The sequence below is a fragment of the Ochotona curzoniae genome, unplaced genomic scaffold (assembly GCF_017591425.1).
Source record: "Ochotona curzoniae isolate NIBS_2020 unplaced genomic scaffold, NIBS_Ocur_1.0 scaffold_2453, whole genome shotgun sequence".
In the NCBI taxonomy this organism is placed as follows: domain Eukaryota; kingdom Metazoa; phylum Chordata; class Mammalia; order Lagomorpha; family Ochotonidae; genus Ochotona; species Ochotona curzoniae.
In genome coordinates, this window is record NW_024467094.1 from 28,108,187 (window position 1) to 28,123,635 (window position 15,449).

The 15,449-nt window shown below is 46.0% G+C and overlaps 1 protein-coding gene across 4 annotated transcripts in view; it reads left to right on the forward strand.

Annotated features, from left to right (window-relative positions):
• Nucleotides 1–1,973: 1,973 nt before the first annotated feature.
• Nucleotides 1,974–15,449, forward strand: part of LOC121170344 (speckle type BTB/POZ protein) — a 74,601-nt gene continuing 61,125 nt past the window's right edge. For all 4 annotated transcript variants that reach the window (XM_041001449.1, XM_041001447.1, XM_041001450.1 and 1 more), the window contains exon 1: nucleotides 1,974–2,139. The gene's annotated coding sequence lies outside the window, so the exon portion shown is untranslated. The remainder of the gene's footprint in view (nucleotides 2,140–15,449) is intronic.

Consider the following 15,449-nt stretch of genomic DNA (forward strand, 5'->3'; position numbering starts at 1 on the left):
AAACTGAGACTGAAGAATCATAGCAGTAGGCCCAGCACAGTAGCCTAGCGGCCAATGTCCTCGCCTTGCATCCTCCGGGATCCCATATGGGTGCCAATTCTAATCCCGATAGCCCTACTTCCCATTCAGCTCCCTTCTTGTGGCCTGGGAAAGAAGTCGAGCACAGCCCAAAGTCTTGGGATCCTGCATCCATGTGGGAGACCTGGAAGAAGCTATTGGCTCCTAGCTTCGGATCAGCTGAGCTCAGGCTGTTGTGGCCACTTGGGGAGTGAACTATCAAGACAGAAGCTCTTCCTCTCTGTCTTTCCTCCTCTCTGCATATCTGACTTCACAATAAAATAAATCTTTAAAAAGAATTATAGCAGCAACACATATCCCATTACCGACAATCCACTTAACAGGGGGACAACTCTTTTCCCTTCTTGGAGCCTTGATGCTCCAAGATTATTTATTTATTTATTTGCTTCTTTTTAAAAGGATTTATTTGTAAGGTAGACAGACAGATTCCATCTGCTGGTTCACACTCCATATGGTTTCAATAGGTCAAAGCCAGGAGCCTGACACATCATGTGGCAGGGGCCCAAGTACTTAGGTCATCTTCTGCTGCTTTCCTAGGTGCCTTAGAAGGGAACTGCATTGAAAGTGGCCCATCTGGCACTGAATGAGTGCTCATACGGGGTCCCAGGCAGTGGCTAAGCCTGCTGTGCCAAAACACTGGTTCTAGATTTTTCTTTCATTCATCTCAGGTGTCTAAAACAGGAGGTAGGAATTTGGTCTGGGCTCATTACCTTTCCCAAGTACATCAACAGCAAAGTGGAGCAGCTGGAATTCGAAATCATGCCCAGAGGGGATGGATGCTGGTGTAGCAGGTCACAGCTGAGCTGGTAGTGCCTCAAGCGCTGGCCTCAAGAGTGACCCTTCTTGTTTCCAAAAGCTCAATTTCTTTCCTTTTTTTTTTTTTTTTTTTGGCAATCCTTACATAGTTATTGGGGTACAAAAGTTCAAGGGCTACAGGAAAGTGTGTAAGGCTATTATTTCTACATTTTTGTTCCTGTATTTGGGGTAAAGAGGGAAGTAAAGGGAAAAGCCCCACCCACTCTCCCACCCACCCCAGCTCCCTGATGTGGGGCATGCTCCGAGGGTCTTGCTCAAGTGGTTTTGATAGTTCACCAGTTATGAATCGTTGCCAATCTCGCCATTCCAAGCACGATGAGGTCGCTGAAGAATCTTCTGATTGACATAGTCCATCTTAGAGTCTACGTTTGCCCTATTTTTCACTGCCAAGGGGCTAGGGTAGTTGATTGATTTGTTCTGTATTCTGTCTTTTCTTGGTTAGGGTACTGAGCCCAGCAGTTCAATTGGGGGGAACCCCAAAGAAACTGTCTGAAGTGAACCTAGACCGGTTTCTTGTGTGTACTTGCAAGTACAGGGCCGGTACAGACTATCGCCCCCATCAGCTGGTGGTTGCTGGGTCGGTTCTGTTTCCAGTTCTGTTTTCACTGGAACCAATGGGTGTCGCAGTCCAGCCTGATTCTGCCCAGCACATACTCAGCCCTTACATAAAGCAGTGAGAGCAGCAGCCTAGTCGGAAAAACGCTCAATTTCAAAAGCCACTTAAAAAGAGGTCTCTAGCATCACCGTAAAGACTTCATGTGATGTGACCTGACAGGGCTGATCTAAAGAAAAGGAGCCCCGGAGGGTGGTGAGCCACACGCCGGGCCACTCCGCCGTTGGTGCCGGGGTCCTCGCGCCTCCCCGGCCTCCCATGCCCCGCATGCGACCCCTCAGGCTTCCCGCCTCTCACGTCAGATCCCCGGGTCCCGGCGAGGCCCAGGACGCATGCGCCTCAGAGGTAGTGGGCGGAGTCTCGGGGCCAGAGGGCCGGGAAGGGGTGGGGCCCGGCGGGTACGCGCCCGCTGCGTCGACGTGCTGACGCCAGGACGCCCCGGTCGGTGTGTGTCGGGGTGTATGTGTGTGAGTGTGCGCGTTCTGAGCGTGCGTGTGTGTGTGTGTATGTGTGTGTGTGTGTGTGTGTGGTGTATGTTTGTGTCGCGGCGGTCCCGCAGGTCCCGGATGTTGCGGACAGTATGAGGCGAGCGCAGGGGGACGGGGACCAGCAGCTGTCGCCGCCGCTCTCAGGTGAGTAGGGGGGAGGAGAGTCGAGGGAGGGGGCTATGCTGTCGGAGTGGGGGGCGCCTCCCTGGAGAGGGGATGGACCGCCCCCTCCCCTCCCCAACACACACACACACACACACACACGCTCCTCTGTGCCCCACTTCCTACACCGGCTTACGTGGCCTGCGAATGCCAGAGCCGAAGCCACTGTCTTTCTCCTTACCCCAAGCATTGAGGAGACACAAACGCGCCCCCTGCCTGCAGGCCCCCGCCCCCATCGCTGCCCGGACCCATCCCCCTTGCCAAATAGTGAGCTGTCGCCTGCGGCGAGATGGGGGACCGCGCATGCGCGGGTGGGAGCGAGCTCGGCGGTGCCTGCTCGCCGCCCTCGGGGCGCATGCGCACCGCCGTGTCGCAGGGACCTGCGGGATAAAGAGCCCCCTTGACCACGCGCCTGCCTGCTTCCTGGGCAGCGAGCTGGACCTGCTGCTCACGAGCGTGAGCTCTTGGCTCCACCCGCAAGGGAGAATTTGAAATGTGTGAGGGAGTTAAGAGACAAGGCCCCTGTTCGCATCTGGGGTTGCCCTAGAGATTCTTGGGCTACTAACGCCTCCCAGAGCCAACGTGTCCCACGCTGACCCCTTTGAAACTGTCACTTCTAAAATTCCTTTTCCTTTTCTCTCCTCGGATTAGGTTATGCGATACCTCTCGTACAGACTTCCCCTCATTGAGGCGATGCCCAGTTGTTTTGGCAGGGGATTTAGAATGGCTTGCTAACCAGGCTAAAGGCCATAGGAAAGCAACTGAATTGTGTGAGGGCGGGTTCCTTGTAGTAGAATTCTTGTCCATCTATAGAGGACCAGGTTGAGTAGAGTTTACAGTTTAAGGAGTTGAGGCTTAACTAAGTCCAGATTCTAACCTATCAAGCGTGACCTGTTTACCTTTTTTTTTTTTTTTTTTAAATCAAAGAACTGATTTAGAACTTTCGTTTTGGCTGTATGTTATTGCAATGCTTTGACTGACATGGAAATAGGCAGTTTGAGACTATGGGTGGGCAGTAACTTAACCATTGGAAATTTTGAGTAATAAAAATGACTTTATTTCTTAGTAACAAATGAAAAAGAAGTCTGAACAGGAACTTTAAAGTGCAGTGATCATGTTGTGAGCAGGGACGTGGGTTTCTGATTGGTGGATGTTCGGTGGTCTTAGTTTGCTCCTTGGTGGCCTCTTTTGAATACTTTGCAACTTCTCCTTGCTGCCAGTCCAACAGGATGAGGAAGAGATACACTTATTAGCAGAAAGTTTGCTTACCAACTTGGACAGGAGGGGACAAGGAAAGAGGAAGGAACATGGTGTGTGGGTCTCGGCTTTCTTTGCTGACCCAGTGCCCTGGCTGGGCAGCTGAGAACGGGACGGGGTAGTAATCCTTCCCCATTCTTCCCTTCCTGTTCTGCTTGCTCTGGTTTCCTTCTGCCAAGGCCTCCTTGGCTGCCATTCTTCCCTCCAGGACGTTGTGTTCTCTGGGCTTTACTGGATACAGATATTTTTCCCTTCTTGTTCAATCCTGGCCTTTCCGTGGTTCAGCTGTCTTTTGTGGTATTCCTGGTTGTCATTGTTATAGATGGATCCAAAAGCTGACACAGGAATGTGGGGTGCATGTATCCTCCTGGGTCTTGGGGAGGAGATGGGAACTCTGCGTTTTCTCTGTGAGGGAGACCGAGGAGCGTGGTTCCGGGGACAGCCCCACATGTCGGACTGGCCATGACGAGCTTTTTGGTGGCTGTCCTTTTAAAGCTCTTCGCTCATTTTGCTTCTTTCAAAATTTTTAATAATTTGAGAGACAGGAAGAGAGAGAGCATGTGAGCAAGCGAGCTCCTGCTGGTTTGCTCCCCAAGCACCCATGGTGGCCCTGACTGCGCCCGGCCAAGGCCAGGCTTGAGCTGGAACTCTGTGGAGTTCTCCTTCCTGGGCAGCAAGGACCCAGCTTCCTGAGGCATCGCCTGCTGCCTCCCAAGGTGCTCATTAGCAGGAAACTGGAATTGGAAGTGGAGTCAGGATTCAAACCCAGGGGTTCCACTATGGAGTTCGAGTATCCTTAGTATTTCCTAATCACTAAGCCAAACACCTGCCACTACAGATGGTTTATGTTTTATTTGAAAGGCAGAGAGATGTTCCACCCACTGATTCACTTCCCAGATGCCAGCACCAGCCAGGGCTGGGCCATATAGAGGCCAGGAGCCTATAATTCAATCTGATTCTCCCAATAAGGATGGCAGGAACTCAAGACCTTTGGAGTCATCCCCTGCTGCCTCCTAGGCTGCACGTCAGCAGGAAGCTGTGTCAGACGCAGAGGAGCCAGAGTTGAGCTAGGTACGCTGATACTACATGTGGGTATCTCAGACATCTTAACTGCCCTGCCAAACATCTACCCCCTGAGTGAAAAAAAAAGAAAACTTTCCTCTTTTTTTGTATTTTCATTTTATTTGAAAAGCAGAGGAACAGACAGATGGAGCTAGATATCCCATACACTGATTCACTCCCCAGGGCCTGCACAGCCTAGGTTAGGCCAGGCTGAAGTTAGGAACCGAGAAATTTGTCTAGGTCTCACGTGTCCGTGCCAGAGATCCAGTACTTGAGCCGTTGCCTGCTGACTTCCAGGATGTGCAGTATTCTGATGTGGAATGTGGCATCCTCTGCAGCACAGCAGCAGTAGCAGCTTTTTTTTTTTCCTTTTTATTTTTATTTTTGATGTTTACATAGTTGAGTGAGGTGGGAAGGATCGAGGGTACGCCAAGCACCTTTGTCGTTAGAAATTTTTCAGTGTTGCCTATGCCCAGACCTGGATTGGGTTCAGTAAAATCTAGAAGTGAAACTATTGTGGTAATAAACGCGTATCTTTCTTCTCTATAGGATGCTTTGTTCTTATCTGCAAACATTTCATCAAATTGAATTCACCAAAGCCTCATTTAAAATTTTGACAGTACAAAGGCATGAAATGCTTTTAGGATTAAGATGTGTATCGTTAACTAATTCCTGTTGGTACAGAGCGTGGTTTATAAAGAAATACTCTTTAAGATGAGAAGCTCATGCGCATGCTTGTGAAGCAACATCCAGAAGGCAAACAGAGTTAACAAGTCTCTATTTATTTGAAAGGCAGAGTTTGAGAGACATAGAGATCGCCTATCCTTTGGTTCATCCCCAAATGACTACCAGGTCTGGAGCTGGGATGATCTGAAGCCAGGAGCCACGAGCTTCTTTCTAGCCTCTCACATGGGTACGGGGTGCAAGGACATCTTCCACTGCCTTTTTCAGGCTATTAGCAGGGAACTGGATACTTCTAGAGAAAGTGTTTTTTGTTTTTTTTTTAAGGTTTATTTATTTTTATTGGAAAGTCAGATATACGTAGAGGAGGAGAGACAGAGATTAAGATCTTCCATCCGATGATTCACTCCCCAAGTGACTGCAACATCCGGTACTGTGCTGATCAGAAGCCAGGAGCCTAGAACATCCTCCAGGTCTCTGACCGCGAGTGCAGGGTCCCAAGGCTTTGGGCTGTCGTCTACTGCTTTCCCAGGCAACAAGCAGGGAGCTAGATGGGAATTGGAGCTGCCGGGATTAGAACCGGCGCCCATATGGGATCCTGGCCCGTTCAGGGTGAGGACTTTAACCACTAGGCTACTCCATCGGGCCCTAAAGAAAGTCTTTGTGTTCACAAATATATATAACTGTGTTGTTTGGCTTTTGTTTTTGTTTTACATATATGATGAATGCTATATTCATTACTCTGTTCTTTTGCACTTAATTTATATTGATGATCATTCTATGTGGTATAGAGAGTACCGCTTTAAAAAAAAAGTTAGGGGCCCAGCGCGGTGGCGCAGTGGTTAAGGTCCTCACCTTGCACGCCCGGGATCCCATATGGGCACCGGTTCTAATCCCAGCGGCCCCTCTTCCCATCCAGCTCCCTGCCTGTGGCCCGGGAAAGCAGTCGAGGACAGCCCAAAGCCTTGGGACCCTGCACCCGCGTGGGAGACCCGGAAGAGGCTCCTGGCTTTGGATTGGCATAGCATCGACCGTTGCGCTCACTTGGGGAGTGAATCATCGGACGGAAGATCTTCCTCTCTGTCTCTCCTCTCTGTATATCCGCCTTTCCAATAAAAAAAATAATAAAAATAAATCTTTAAAAAAAAAAGTTAGATATTTTGTTGTATAGGTGGATCATCGTTCAGCCAACTTTTATTCTTGGACACTTGGGTTTCCAGTGCTTCTTAGGTGTGCTTACTTCTGTGATAAGTATTAAATTGAACTCCCAGTATAAATGCTAGGCAATGGATGTGAACATTTTTTTTAAAAGATTTGTGTATTTTTTTATTGGGAAGGCAAATTTACAGAGAGGAGGAAAGACAGAGAAAGAGCTTCTATCCACTGATTCACTTCCCAGTTGGGCCATCATGCTGCTCCAGTTGTAAACATTTTTGTTAGATATCGCCAAGTTGCTTTCCACAGAAGTTATATCAGTTTATGTGAGTATATCTACCAGCAGTGTGAGTCTACCTGTTTCCTCACCAAAACAGTGTCACCACATTTTTGACCTTTTGTACAGTCTTTAAGATTTTAAATTTTGGGCCCGGCGCGATAGTGTAACGGTTAAGGTCCTCGCCTTGAACGTTCCGGGATCCCATATAGGCACTGGTTCTAATCCCAGTGGCCCCACTTCCCATCCAGCTCCCTGCTTGTGGCCTGGGAAAGCAGTTGAGGCCGGCCCAAGGCCTTGGGACCCTGCACCCGTGTGGGAGACCTGGAGAAAGAAGTTCATGGCTCCTGGCTTCTGATCAGCGCAGCACCGGCCGTTGTGGCCACTTGGGGAGTGAATCATTGGATGGAAGTTCTTCTCTGTCTCTCCTCCACTCTGTACATCTGCCTTTCCAATAAATAAATAAACAAACAAATTTAAAAAAAAAGATTGAAAATTTCATTTTGTAGCTTGTTAAGCTCCATTATACCAAGGAGCTGTGGGTAAAACCCACCTCTCCTGTGTGAGAACATGGAGGTGGTGGAGGAGATTGCTGAACTGATGGTAACCATAGGAGAATGAAGTTACATGTCAGGCTAGCACAGCAGATCCATGACGGCACTAGGAAGACAAAAGCTGTAGTCTCATTTCTGCCTTTCTTTCTTAGCTGCTGGTTTTTCTGTGAAATTCTGTATGTCCTTGGGTGACAATTTATGATCTCCTTTTGATGGCCGTGACTTGAAATTGTTTATACAAGACAGTGTCTGTTTTGTTGAGGATTGGATGGTAACCAGTTCGTTAAGATTTACTGAGTGCCTGCGCTCTCATCACAGAACATTGGTACCAGCACTTTTAAAAAGTCTGTAGCCCAGGGCCTGGCGGCGTGGCCTAGCATCTAAAGTCCTTGCCTTGAATGCGTCAGCATCCCATATGAGCACCGGTTCTAATCCCGGCAGCTTCGCATCCAGCTCTCTGCTTGTGGCCTGAGAAAGCAGTCAAAGACAGCCCAATGCTTTGGGATCCTGCACCTGTGTGGAAGACCTATGGGAAGTTCCTGGATCCTGGCTTTGGATTGGCACAGTACCGAATGTTGCAGTCACTTGGGGAGTGAATCATCGGATGGAAGATCTTCCTCTCTATTTCTCCTCTTCTATGTATATTTGACTTTCCAATAAAAAAAAATAAATCTTTTTTTAAAAAGTCTGTAGCTCAATAGAATTCCATATTGGCACTGCTTTGTGTGCTGGCTGCTCCACTTCCCTTCCAGCTCCCTGCTTGTGGCCTGGGAAAACAGTAGAGGATGACCCAAGGCCTTGGGACCCTGCACCTGTGTGGGAGACCTAGGAGAAGCTCCTGACTTCAGATTGGCTCAGATTCGGCCATTATGACCATTTGGGGAGTGAACTAGCGGTTGGAAGATCTTTGTCTCTCCTCCTGTTCATCTGATCTGCCTTCCCAGTAAAATATATCTTAAAAAAAGATAAGTCTGTTGATGGGGCAGGTATTGTGGTGCAGTAAGTTAAGCTGCTGCTTGGGAAGCCTTCATCCCCTATTGTAGTCAGATTTGATTCCAACTACTTTATTTCTGTCCCATTTTCCTAGTAATGCATCCTAGGAAACAAGATATGGCTCAAGTGCTTGGGCCTCTGCCCGCCACATGGGAAACTGAGATGAAGTTGCAGCCTTCTGGCTTCAGCCTGGTCCATGCTTGGCTATCTCTGTCTATCTCTCTCTCTCTCTCTTTGTCCCAAATTGATGAAAATAAGCATTCTTGAAGTTCAACATCAAAGGTTTTGGAAGTCTGCTAATTGGGAACAGATGTTTTGCTGGGTAGTTTGGTGTCCTGGCTTAGAGCACCTGGGTTCAATCCCTGCCCCTGATTCCCTGTTAGCCTCCTGCCCCTGCAGGCCCTGGTGAATTGCTGCCTGCTGTGTTGGAGACCTGGCTTACGTGCCAGGCTCCTAGCTTGGGCCTGGCCTAGCCCAGCCCCGCCCAGCCCGGGCTGTCGGGACCGTTTGGAGAGTGAACCAGTAGATGCAAACTTGCTCACTTTGTCTCTCCCTATCTTTGTCCTTCTGCTTCTCAAATAAAGTTACTCTTTCCAGAAGGAAAATTTGTTGTTTGCAGAATACTTCACCATGAGCTGTGAAGAAATTAAAAAGATGTCTGTGCCTAAAGGAATTTACAGTTCTGTTGAAATACTAAAGCAATTGAATACATGGCAATAATATGAGAACAGTTACGAAATGGACCTCAAACAGCAATACACTGTGTTCCATGCTAAGTGGATTTTGCAGAGGCGTGATTAAGGAAGGCTAGAGAGGCCATTTGGGAGGCCTTCCTGGAGGAAGTGTGTTTTGACAAGTGTTTGAGAATTTTTAACACTATGGAAAAACTGGAAAAATAGCGTGGTTCTATTCTTTGTACTCGTTGGTTAGAGTCAGTTTGATTGTGTTTTGCTGTGTTTGCTTCATACATGTGCATACATGTTTAGATACTTTTTATGTGCATCCTAATACTTCAGACATGGTGCTTCACCCTTAATTATTTAGATGCATCTCTTTAAAATAGAGACATTGTTTTCCTTCATTGTTCTGTATTACTTGTCACAGTTAAAAGGAATCAGCAGAAATTCTCTGGTATCATCTGATGCCCAGTACATGTTCAGTTTATCCCAGTTGTTTAGCCATTATCTTCTCAGTTGTACTTTTTTTTTCTCTCAAAGAATTTCTTTTTTTTTTTTTTTAAATCTAAAACTGTCTGGAACCTGTGTGATACATTTTTTGAGACCAGGTTATTTGTTTTGTAGCATGTCACTTCTGGAATTTTCTGGATGTTTCCTTGTGGTTTATTTAAGCTGTTCTGTCATACCTGGTTTGCCTATAAACTGGGCTTGAAATCTGAAGGCTTGGCTGAGTCTAGCTGAAGGTTATAGTAATAATACATTTCAGGTGTTGCTTCTCAGGGCATCATAATAGGAGACACAGAATGTCATCATGTCCCACTGTTCCATAGTGATGCTGAGATTGTTTGAGGTGGGAAATTCCAGATCTCATGCTTTCGCCTTTGTTAATTAGCAGGAAAACTGCAGATTGGTGCTGCTTTGGCCCCATACTCTACCTGGTGGTGATGATCCTTGCCCTGCATCAGTTTAATTTATTTGTATTTGCACAGTGCTGGTTCTCTCATTCTGCCATTCCTTTCCATTCCATTCACTTTCAGTCTTTGGTAAGAATTTCCCTCCTTAGGGATAAATTACACTTTCCACTAAAGCATTAAAGTAAATTCTGAATTACTTTAGCACTTCTCTGAATAAGGAGGTTGTGTATGCAATAGTCAGCTCTCATGGCAGTACATGAATTGTCCTCTATTTTAGTGTATTATGAACTCAAGGATTTTAGTTTTTCTGCTGGCAGTTACAGACATTCTTTTTGGTGCATTCAGGGTCTTATGATTGGCCTGTGAGAGCCAACTATGCTTGGTCTATCAGTGTTTCCTTTGTTCCTGGCTCATTCTGCGTTTTTCCTGTCCCAGATGTGAAACCCTCACCTTGTCATTATAGATCACATTTCCCTTTTGTAAATTAGGTTGTTTGTCGTCTTTTATGGAGCTTCTGGAGCCAGATTCTAAGCACTAAAGGTGGCTTTATTTTCATCAGCATAGCCTGTGTTTGACTCACTTCTGTGACACTGGCATTGCTGAATTCTAGATCTTAGATCCCACAGCTTCCTTGTCTTAAAGGTTCTTCGTGAAAGACAGGCAGGGTCTCAGTAGAGAGCATTGCTTCAGTGTCTCCCCACCCTGCTGCTGTCACTCATGCCTCCATGTAAGGTTTGGTGTCGAAGAGATTGGGGAATTTATTCTCTTCTGAGCAGCCTTGCCTTTTCCGAGATGGAAGATAATGCAATTTAGAGACTGAAATTATGTTTATAGGCTTTGCTGGGAGTGTGGGATTTTTTAATCATTACATAAAAGCAGCTTCATGTGTATAGGCTCAAGGATCTATCTTCCCTTTTCCTCATCTTACACACAACTCCGCACAGTTGGAGTGTTATGTAAGATTATGCTGTAAGAGCATATTTTTTCATAAAATGGATAAGACAACTTGTACTTAATTAGGGAAAATTTTCAGCTGGGCCATGAACTGTGATGTCTGGTTGTCTTAACTCGGGGTCTGGAACGGCGCTGAATCCTGGGGACTGTAGAGACGGTTTACCCACAGCGTGTCTGAAAAGCCACTACGCTAATGTAGTTAATATAGACGGAAGGTCCTGTGGAGCTGCACTGTAAAGCTGGCTTCAGGGACTGGGCTAATTCCTGCCATAGTGAAAAAATGCTTTATTAGACTCTTCTCATGTAATGGTGTTTTGAGTAATCTTACTGACTCCAGGTTATTCAAAGCCAGACAATAACAATATTCTGATATTTATGGAAGATTCATTTTTCAATTTCTTTCTGCCCATCTTGTCTTATTTACAAGGTTATTCCCAGCCTGATTTCATAACATTACTGGCCCCATATTAAATTCTGATTGTGTATTCAGGGAAGTGCACCTGTTTCTTGTGTTTGTTTTCAGGCGTGGCAAATCACTCTGAAATGAAAGGCCGTGCTGACACATTTGCTAACAAGATCTAGTAGCTTCTTTTGTTTTTGTTTTTGAAAAGCTTCCATTACAGGAAAAAATTCGAAAGTACAGACTCTTGGGAAGTGCTTGAGCTGTATTTCTTACAACCATGGTCACATTTTAATAGAACCAGCAAGGAGTTACCTGGGTGCTCTGAGTGGCGAAGCTAGCCATGCAGCTTTGAAAGGACTAACTGCAGACCTCAGGCTGGGAACTAAACATTCAGATGGTCGTTCTTGCTTGACCATGGAGACCTTTCATTCTTGGCTGTTTTCTTTCGAAGAAGCTTTTGGCATAATTCTTCCTGCCGTGGCACTAGCTACATTCAAGAAGGGTTTGCTTACTTCTCTGCAAGGCTCTGATTCCCTCTCTGTTGTTATGTATTCTGTAAGAGAGAAAATGTATATGTGAGCATTTATCTTTTTAAAATATTTATTTATTTTTTTTTGAAAAACTGACCTAGACAGAGAGAAAGAACGATCTTCCATCTGCTGTTTATTCCCTAAATGGCTGCAATGGCCAGGGCTGGGCCAAGCGGAAGCCAGGATCCCGGAGTTCCATCCAGCTCTCCCACATGGGTGTAGGGCTCAAGGACTCAGGCCATCTCCTGCTGCCTTCCCAGGCTCATTAACAGGAAGCTGGATGGGAAGCAGAGCTTCTGGCATTCAAACCAGTGCTGCTATGGGATGCCAACATCAGGAAGCTTATCATCTGCATGACAACGCTGAGCCCAACATTTTTTATTTTTTAGAAAATTCTTAAAAATATTTATTTGAGAGAGAGAAGAATAAGCTTCTCTCTGCTGATTTACCCTCAAATACCCAGAATAGTCAAGGGTGGGCCAGGACTGAAGCTAGGGGCCAGAAACACCATACACGTCGCCCATGTAGGTGGCAGAACCCAATTTATTTGCATCATTATTGCTGCCTCTCAAAGCTGCCTTAGCAAGAAGCTGTGGTTGGAGTCAATGCCCCATACTGAGCCTGTGCAGTCTAACATGGTACATGGTGTCCTAACTAGTGTGTTAAATGCTAGGCTGAATGCCTGCCTCCAGTCTTCTTTTGGGGGAGGGGGGTGAAGCCATGTAGCAGTTAGTCAGGTGTGCAGGTCAGTAGTGTTTATTCACATTGTGCAGCAGGTGTTGGAACCTTTTTATCTTGTAATACTGAAACGCTGTCCTCACTAAACCACAAGATCTCGTTCTTTCCTTCCCCCCAGTGTCTAAGTAACCACCCCTCTGCTTTCTATCGCTTGGTGTTGGGTGTTGGATCACATGAAGTACCTCACACAAGTAGAATTTTTTTGTGGGGGTGACTAGCTTGTTTTGTACAAAGTCTCACCCTGCTGTAGCATATACTAGAGTTCCCTCCCTTTCAAGGGTGAATAATAGATCACTGTGTGCAGATGTACCACATCTTGTTCATTCCTTCATCTGATAATGGGTACTTTGGTTTTGTCCACCATTTGGCTGTTGTGAGTAAGCTGCTCTGAAGGTGAGTGCACAGGTGTGTTGGATATTTGCTTTCAGTTCTTTGGGATCTGCACTCAGAAGGGAGATTGCCGAGTCATATGGTACTCCATTGTAACTTTGTGAAGACCATCCATATTGTTTCTACCGTGACTGTACTATTTCACATTCCCACTAGACACTGTACAGAGATTCCAAGTTATGCACATGGCTTATTTTCTAGGACTTTTTTTTTCTTTTGACAGCCATCCTAAAAAAAATTCATTTGTTTTGTAGCTTTACCATCATTGAAACAAAGTTTAAAGCTTTATCAGACTTATTGTGTGTTTTTTTTTTTTTAAAGATTTATTTTTATTATTTTTTTATTGGAAAGGCGGATGTACCGAGAGGAGAGACAGAGAGGAAGATCTTCCGTCTGATGATTCACTCCCCAAGTGAGCGCAACGGGTCGATACTATGCCGATCCGAAGCTAGGAGCCTCTTCTGGGTCTCCCACGCAGGTGCAGGTTCCCAAAGCTTTGGGCCATCCTCGACTGCTTTCCCGGGCCACAGGCAGGGAGCTGGAAGGGAAGCGGGGCTGCCGGGATTAGAACCGGCGCCCATATGGGATCCCGGGCGTGCAAGGCGAGGACCTTTAACCACTTGCGCCACCGCGCCGGGCCCTTGTGTGTTTTTTTTTACTTTTTATGATTTGTGTATTTTATATCTTGATGAACTGATGAACCAGTCCTCCCCTATACTGTGTAGTTGTAATATCCTGTATTTTCCTCTACACATTTTTAAGTTTTACTTTTTACATTAAATCTGTGCTCTCTTTGGCTGCACATATTCTATATTTAAATCCCTCCTGTATATGAAATTTATTTTGATGCTTGGTGTGAAGTAGACTTTTTTCTTTTCTTTTTTTTTTTTTAGTGTAAGGATACCCTGAGTTAAGGTTGTATCTTCCATACCAACAACTCTGGGCCCCAGCATCACCCAGATTACTCATCTGCTCCCCACTATGATGCACTGCTGTGTCCCTGTGCACCTGTATGAGGGTGGTCCCTGTGTTTGTTCTGTACCCTCGATCTGTCTGCCTATCCCGTCCTAGTACTACACTACCTTCATTACAGCATGTGATAAGTTTGACTACCTTGTTCCGTTCATCAAAACCCTTGAAAAACTGTTAGACTGGTACATTAGTGAAGCCACTTATACCATATAGAATATATTTGTGTGATACATGATGAGCTTCTCCAAAAGAGAAAAAATTAGGTCTTTTTTATTAGCAACTGAATGGTTATTCGAAATGAGCCAATGATTTCCATATACTTTTGAGTTTAGTCAAGGTAATTTTTGATTTTCTGTGGTCTTCAAATAGAAGAGAACCTTGTTATAGTTTGACGACTGAGCAAGGTTGCGAACTACAGCCATTTTGGTGAAGGCTTTATGGAACATGAGGAAATGAAATGCATTTAAAGTAGCTCACGTCATAGGACACTTATGAAAAGGAAGTGGCTGCTGTCGAATGAAAGGAAAAGCTGAAGTACCAGGCCTCAGAAAGGACTGCCCCCAGCACAGTTCCAGGATCTCGAGGAGGCACAGTGAATGGTTCCAGTGTTCCCCATAAGTAGACTTCAGCCTCTGTGAGTGTTCATTCAGATTCCAGAGCAGATCTGACTTGGTCAGGCTAAGGCTTCATGCCCCCTTGGTCAGGTATGTGCTTTAGTTTCAACTCCAGTTATGCTTGGTGGAAAGGGAGATTGGCTCAGACAGAGCAGTTGTGGGGGAGTGGTGTGACTGGATTCCAAGGCAGGTTTTCTTAGAGAAGGGTTCTCAGGTATTTGGGTATCGGGATTCATTACACTGTTATTTTCTTAAAAGTATTTATTTATTTAAAATGCATACTTTTTTTTAAGATTTGTTTTTATTGGAAAGGCAGATATACGGAGAGGAGGAGAGACAGAAAGGATGATCTTCCATCTGATGCTTCACTCCTGAAGCGCTCGCAATGGCTGGAGTTGCACTGATCCGAAGCCAGGAGCCAGGAGCCAGGAGCTCTTCTGGATCTCCCACACAGGTACAGGGTCCCACGGCCCTAGACCATCCTCGACTGCTTTCCCAGGCAACAAGCAGGGAGCTGGATGGGAAGTATAGCTGTCGGGATTAGAACTGGCACCCTTATGGGATCTCAGTGCTTTCAAGGCAAGGATTTTAGCCATTAGGCCACTATGCTGAACCCTTCTTTTCAGACAGTTTTACGTTTTCTTTGATACTGCACCAAAACCTGACAAGACTTAGTTTTGTTTAGTTTTTGTGAAGGTGTATTATTTATTTTATTGTTAAGACAAAGATGCAGTGAGAAGGAGAGACAGATCCTTGTCAGATCTTTTGTTTGCTGGTTCATTCCACAAATGAACCACAGTGACTAGAGCTGAGACAGTCCAAAACTAGGAGTTAGGAGCTTCTTCCGGAACTATCACCTGGTTGTAGGATTCCAAGGACCTGGGCCACCTTCCACTACCTTCTCAGGCCATTAGTAAGGATCAGGATCTGAAGTGGAGCCACCAGGACTTGAACCAGCATCCATATGGGGTGTCAGCATGCAGGTGGAGGCTTAAAGTGCTATACCACTGTGCTGACCCTGTTAGTTTCTTAGAACCTAGCTGTGAGGACCCAGCATTGGTTCATTCCCCAAGTGGCCACGACAGCCTGAACTGAGCTGATCTGAAGCCAGGGGCCCGGAA